Genomic DNA, 7,603 nt, shown 5'->3' with positions numbered 1-7,603 from the left:
AAGGAAGGAAGGAAGGAAGGAAATGCCAATCCCCATCCACAGAAGTGGGTTAAGAGATAGGACCAGAGTAAGATCAGCAGGACGCATTTCAGTCCCTTCTCTCTGGCTTCTGTATCTGTGCCCGGGCGTGAAGAGTTGTTTCCTATCTGGTCACATGTCCACTGAGTGCTGAACTTGGTTGTCAAGCCCATTGGATCCCAAAGGCTGCAGAAGACATTGCTATATGCAGGGGAACCAGAGACCCCCAATTTCCCACTGAGGATGTACTAAGACTTGGCTCCTCCATTCCCCAAGTGCTGAGCAAGGAGCCTGGTTTACAGAGCTTTGTAGCCAATTCACCTCTCTTTCATCCTGAATCTTCTTTGGCAGCCCCATGCAAACTTGGAGTTCTGAGGGCCAAGAGGCTGTTTTATTCTCTCTTCAAGAGCAAATGATAAAGAGGAGAGCAGCATATCTGCACACACTTCAAGATGTACCTCTCAGCTGCAGCTGAAGAGGTTAGCTTAGAAGCAATGGGGGAGCCCTAGGCTCCTTGTAAAACGTCCACCCTTTTCAGGGCAGTGGATGGACCTCATAGGAAACCAGGAAACTCCAAATGCCTTGTTCAAGCTGTTGATTATGTTTGTTTCATCATGCACTGCCTTCTAACACCCCTTCCCTTTCCACTTCCCATACATATTTGAACCTCTCTGGAAAGCAGCATGTAATTTTGTAATTAATACCCTGCCATCATCCTCCGCAGCCTTCCCCTCTGCGGCCACATCCCACAGTGCCCTAACACACATGCCAAGCCCTTGGTCAGGGCCAGTCTGTGGCCTAACAAAGACAACATTTTCTTCTGCCGTCTGACTCAGGGTACAAACCTCTCTTCTCTTTAGACATATAGGTATCTCTCCTGCCCAGAAACCCAGGCCTGAAATTCTCTCCTGACCCTTGTCCTGTCCTGCGCAGTTTGCAGTTCTCCTTCGATGCTGGCTCTGGGCCACTTTCTTATCCTGGACCTCAGACCCTTCAAGTTCTTGTTCTACGCAGGTCCTGAGAGAAGAAAGAAACAGGAGAGTCCGTGAGCTGTAGTTCTTCCTCCCTGTGTTGATGCCCATAGCCTTTGCCCGCTGTGTGCCACAGTCACTGATATAAACATATCTACCAAACGCACATCTACAAACGTCCTACAGGATTTCCTCTCTGCTCTCTATCTCCTTCTGCCCACTTTCAAGGGGACACAAGCTAGAAAACTCCTTCGTCCTGCTACCCCAATGTTTTCCCTCAAAGACTCTGGGTCAGCTGTCCCTGAGGAGGTATTCTCTGCCACTTTCCACACCTGTGTCTATAAAGTGGGTCTCTAATACTTGCTCCTCCCCTGAAGGAACCAGCCACTCATTCTGCTACCTCCCAGAAAAACACCAAAGAGAGGAGTTTGGGACAAGTCCAGAAGAATAGAGAGAGATACTCCAGGCTCTGCTTACATCTGACTGATGCTTCCTCTTCCCAGAACAGGAGGAAGATGTGATTAAGCCCCAAACAGGTCCTGAACCTAGCCCGTCATGCAGATAACCAACGCAGAACCACATTTGTGTACCTCATTGAACTGAAATTTCAGCATCAGAGAGCCGTGATCTGCATGGTTTCCTCTTTGTGTAGGTCACTAAGTGCCTCAGGCTGGTCCCAGGATAGAGCTGCCCTCCAGCTGAGGCACAGTGGGTAATGCAGCCCAGATGCTGTTCAGTCATGTGCTTGTGAAATGTGAAACTTCTCTTTTTTTAACATGTATGTGCCATGCACAAACCATATCATGTTCCAGCAAAAAGTAAAAGGTCTTTTTCTACATTTCCCTAAACTCTTTGACTCCACTCCTCCTATTAAAACTGACAACAAATCTCCGGGTCGTGGTTGATTTTCATCTTGATTCTTTCCCCCCTTGCAGGAAGGCAGGCAAAAAGAAACGGAAAGCACAGAGTCTTGCTGCTGATGATTATTAAGGCAGGAAGAAGCCCTGTGGCTTACTCAGTCCAAATGCCCTTGCTTGCCAATGGGGAAATTGGCCCCAGAGGGTGAAGAAAGCAATGGAAGACCATAGGGAGGCAGCATCCCTCTTCTTTTTAGCCTTGGGAAAAACCAAATATACACATTTCCGTGACTATGAAATTCATTCATTCATTTATTCACCCATCAAGAAATACCGAGTTCCTCATTCCTGCCCTGCACTGGGCTAGGTTTTTGGGATACACATATGAACAAGCTAGACTGAGTCCCAAAGCTCTCATCAACATCAATTTAAAAAAAAAAAAAAAAAACACCCACGAGCATGTCAAGATGTAGATCTCCAAGTCCCACTCCCAGATATTCTGATGATGCCAGGTGGGGCCCAGGAGTGTACATGCTTAATACACACCCCAGGTGGGTCTGATGTTGAAGCACCCAGCTAGTAGGATGACTGGGGTGGCAGGACATTTGGGCTGGGGGAGACTATCAATTAGGCCAGCTTTTTATAGGTCAAATAAAAAGAAATCCCTGTCCTCTCCCTGCCATGTTCCTCCCTTGGCCACCCCCACTCTCACACCCCCCTCATGCCATCTCTGGGGGTGATCCCAATGTGCCCTCAGTCGAGCAATGCTGGGTTCCAAATAAATCTATGTTCTCTTGGAAGAGCTGCCTGGTCCTTCGGCCTCTGCACTTCATTCCTGTATTATGTATGCAGTTAATATTTCTAACATCCTACTATGTGACAGAAACCACTGGGCGCACTCAGAATATCACTGTGAAAATTATATATGGGCTTATAGACTGGCAAGGAAGACAAACATTAAATAAATAATTACAGCAAAATAGGCCAGGTGTGGTGGCTCATGCCTGTAGTCCCAGCACTTTGGGAGGCCGAATTGGGCAGATCACTTGAGGTCAGGAGTTCAAGACCAGCCTGGGCCACATGGCAAAACTCCATCTCTACTAAAAAGACAAAAATTAGCCAGGCATGGTGGCACGCACCTGCAACCCCAGCACTTTGGAGGCCGAGGTGGTGGTTCACTTGAGGAGTTCAAGTCAGGAGTTCAAGGTCAACATGGTAAAACCCCATCTCTACTAAAAATACAAAAATTAGCCAGGCATGGTGGCTCACCCTGTAATCCCAGCTACTCATGGGGCTGAAGCAGAAGAATGGCTTGAACCCGGGAGGCAGAGTTTGCAGTAAGCTGAGATTTTGTCACTGCACTCCAGCCTGGGTGACAGAGCAAGACTTTGTCTCAAAACAAACAAACAAAAAGAAGTCTGCATGTGTGGCTCACAGCACAGCCCTGACTCCAGGGAGCGCCTCTCCGGCTGAATCCGAATTCTTCTAAAGCACACAAGAACCAGCCTCCTCCATTTTCTGAAGGGGATTCCAAGAGATTTCATAGTGTTTTCCTGACCATTCATGTCCCCTAAACGAACCAACAAGAAGCAGTGGGTGGTGGGTGGCAGCTGGGAGGCCGTGTGTGGGGTGGATGGCGGGTGGGGAGGCTGTGTGTGGGTGGTGGATGGCGGGTGGGGAGGCTGTGTGTGGGTGGTGGGTGGGGAGGCTGTGTGTGGGTGGTGGGTTTTGGCTGGGAGGTTGTGCGGTGGGTGATGGGTGGCAGCTAGGGATGCTGCTGAACATCCTACAATCACAGGACATCCCCTTACAACAAATAATTACTTGGTCCCAGCATATCAATGGTGCCGAGGTTGAGAAACTGTTCTATAGGGTATAGTGCCCATCTGATGGCCTGAAATTCTTCTGTTAACTCTCACTGAAGACTGAGCTTAGGAAGTAAAGGCAGGGAAGATAAGCTTCACATGGCATTGTCAACCCTTATAACTAGACTCCGTCCCCAGGAAGTCCCTGTGGGAAGGTGGTAAGGGCAGTGAGTTATAAAGAATTGTCCAGAGTACAGAACTGGCAGATGGGCACTGAGGAATTTTAGGCCTGGGTGTCAGGTAAGAGTTTCTGGGCTGAGGGAGTATTGTGAGGGGCAGGTGACTTTCTCTTCACATCACCCTCTGTCTTCTCACACCCGGGTCAGGCCTGTGCCTCTGGCTCCCTCCCCACCCCACAGGCAAGCAGGACCTGAGCCAGAAATTATTTTTACCTACATAATCTTAAATTCTTCATCCATTTTAAAGAATATTGTTTATTTTCATTTTCTTAAGATTATCAAATTAAAATATGTTCATCAATGAGAACGCATGGATACAGGGAGGGGAGCACTACACACTGGGGTCAGTTGGGGGGAAATAGGGGAGGGACAGTGGGGGGTTGGGAGCTGGGGAGAGATAGCAAGGGGAGAGATGCCAGATGTAGGTGATGGGGAGGAGGGCAGCAAATCACACTGCCACGTGTGTACCTATGCAACAATCTTGCATGTTCTTCACATGTACCCCAAAACCTAAAATGCAATAAAATAAATAAATGGAGGAAAAAAGAAAGAAAAAAAAATATGTTCATGGTAGGACATTTAGAACACCCAAGAAATTAAAAAATAATCTTCCCCCTCATCATCTGACCACCCCAAGATCATTGCTGTTAAGATGTTGTTGTACTTCCTTCATTCTTTCATGTGGAAGACAAATCTAGCACGTGGAACACGCACAGCTGATGAAATGTTACTTCAAGGCCACTTTATTTTTGCATCACTGCAAATTTGCTCAGTGAAGCCAGTGTCCCTGACAAATACTCAGGCTGTCTCTAGGTTCTTCTAGACACTCACAGCTAAGACAAAGCCATATGGTCACTCAAGAGGCAAAGCACAGCCACAATTCAGAAATTATCATGCCAGGCAACAGAATACTCTACATCTTTTTTTTTTTTTTGAGTCGGAGTCTTGCTCTTTCTCCAGGCTGAAGTGCAGTGACCCAATCTCGGTTCACTGCAGCCTCCATCTCCCAGGTTTAAGCAATTCTTCCGCCTCAGCCTCCCAAGTAGCTAGGACCACAGGTGCACACCACCACGCCCAGCTAATTTTTGTATTTTTAGTAGAGATGGGTTTTCACCATGTTGGCCAGGATGGTCTCAATCTCTTGACCTCGTGATCCGCCCATCTCAGCCTCCCAGAGTGCTGGGATTACAGGCGTGAGCCACAGTGCCTGGCCTACACTTTGATCTTCATTCAAAAGGAAGACTTCCTCTTCCACCTCCCACTGGGGCCTGCTGGGATGGGGAGGCACGGCCACTGTTAGTTTCTGCTCTCTTTCCAGATACCTCTTCCGCAACTTGCTGACTTTGTTTCTGGCCCTTTGGGGCTACAGAGAGAGGCTGACAGGAAAGGGGTGAGTAGGGAAGTTGTCACCTAGCAAGTCCCATTATAAATTGGTTTGTGCTCCTGGGCTTCGTAACTGCCTAAAATGGACTCTCCCATTAGGGGCTTCTTGAGACCCTGCAGAGCCCATCCATCCCCGTACAATACCCAGGGCCCCATAAGCCCATCTTCCTTGGAGGCCTTTGCCTCCTCCTTTTCCAGCCCTATGGGAAGCCGGCTGTCCACTGGCAGCTTCTTTCCACCAGGTCCTATTACCTCTCCAGGTGGCTCTGCTGGACAGGGCTTAAGTCACCCCCAATGTCACCTGTGGCTCATGCCCGGTCTCTGGGAAACATTCAGAAAATCCTGACCCCTGCAAACCCCGGGAATTAAGCCCAAGTCCAGGGCAGAGGCAGCTTGCCCTTCATTCTTAGTACTGAAGCAGCGAGAGAAACACTCTCTCCTGCCTTGGAATTTTCCAGGTAGGCATCACACAGCTGTCCATGGTGCCCCTCAGCTTCAGGGACACATGTCAAGCCTTGCATGGAGTCTTACTGTAGTCTCTCTTCATTCATGAAGCTATTCCAGGCCTTCCTAAAAGGTCCCCTGAAAAGCCGTACCCTCAGAAAGACTTCTCAAAATCCTTTTATTTTCCAGCCCTCAATATGGGTGAACCCATGAATTTTTCTTATTTATTTATTTTTTTGAGACAGAGTCTGGCTCTGCTCACTGCAGAGGGCAATCTCAGCTCACTGCAACCTCCGCTTCCTAGATTCAAATGACTCTCCTGCCTCAGCCTCCAGAGTAGCTGGGATTACAGGCACCCGCCACCACAACTGGCTAATTTTTGTATTTTTAGTAGAGACGGGGTTTTGACACATTGGTCAGGCTGGTCTTGGACTACTGGGCTCAAGCGATCTGCCCACCTAGGCCTCCGAAAGTGCTGGGATTGCAGGCGTGAGTCACTGTGCCCGGCCTGGAATCCCATGAATTTTTGGGCACAGGCTCATAAGGCCCGTCAATATTCTGTGGCCCTTCCCAATTTTTTCCACCCCAGGCTTGCTCCATCTTTTGCCAGAATTAGCTACAGGTTCCAATAGGGCTACAAAAATAACATATCTCAAAAACTTTATGATTTTCCACTCCTTTTTAACTAGAAAAAAACAGACAAAACAGCGATAACAAGTAAGTGAAAATATAACTTATCATCTCCATAAACAACAATTAAGAGGCAGCAGAGAAAGAACAATGGAAAATAGCATTCATTATTTGTAGCCCTCTTTGTGACCTAAATGTGAGTTTTCCTCGATAACACAGAATGTGTTACGGGTTTCTTGGTTTGCTAACAAAATTATGTTTAGGGAACTAAAGATGTAAATGTGTATGAAGAAGACCAAATAACACTCTGCAGGAAAAACTATGTTCCATATTTCATCCAACCGTTTTTAAAACTCCAAAAGTTTTCAAGAGCTTCCAAAAATTGGGTTTTTTTTTCTAACTTCCCTCCAATTTTCCTCCCACGCTTCCCATTGCTGTTTACCTTTTGGCTGTGCACACTTAATGATATTAGACCTTGGTTCCTCTGTCCCCCAGGGCCGTCCTGTGAGCTAGAAGGAGCGGAACACCCATCTCCCAGGCAGAACTGAGAGGGCAATCCATTCTAAGACCCGTTGGTACTGCCCCCTTGTGGCTATTTCCTTATTAATAATAACGTCATCACAGCTTTCATCCCAAGATGTCTAAGAAAGAGCCACTGAATGCCAATTGTGAGTTGGGACTGGGATGCTGATTTTAGAGGAGAGAGATAGGGAGAGATTTGTTAAAGGATACAAAAATCACATCAGCTTGGAAAAATCAGTTCTAATATCCTACATCACTGTAGGATGGCTATAGTGAACAGTAACACGTAGTTTCAAATAGCAGGACATTAAATGCTCCCAACTTAAAGAGATGATAAACATTTAGACAATGAACATGCCAGTTACTCTCATTTATTCACTATTATATGTATTGAAACCTCATCATGTATCTCTATGAACACGTCCAATTATTACTGCATATGTACAATTATTCAATTTAAGAATAAAGTGATTAAAACATTTTTTTAATGAATGGATTATAGTCTTTGCCTTAAAAGAGCTCACAGACCCTCTAGGAGGACAGCCTCCTGCCCGGCTAATACTGCTTTAAATCCGAATGCATTGTGCTGCAGAGGGAAAAATGGCTCACCAGAGAGGGTAGGATGGGAAGGCTCGTGGATGAAAGGCCAGTGGAGCAGGGATAGCAAGGATGCAGGCACATGGGGAAGAGAGGGGATATCCCAGGCCGAGCAAGGAACCCAAGCACAGGCCCCA

This window comes from Cebus imitator, unplaced genomic scaffold (assembly GCF_001604975.1).
Source record: "Cebus imitator isolate Cc_AM_T3 unplaced genomic scaffold, Cebus_imitator-1.0 Scaffold187, whole genome shotgun sequence".
NCBI lineage: Eukaryota > Metazoa > Chordata > Mammalia > Primates > Cebidae > Cebus > Cebus imitator.
This window is presented reverse-complemented; position numbering follows the sequence as displayed.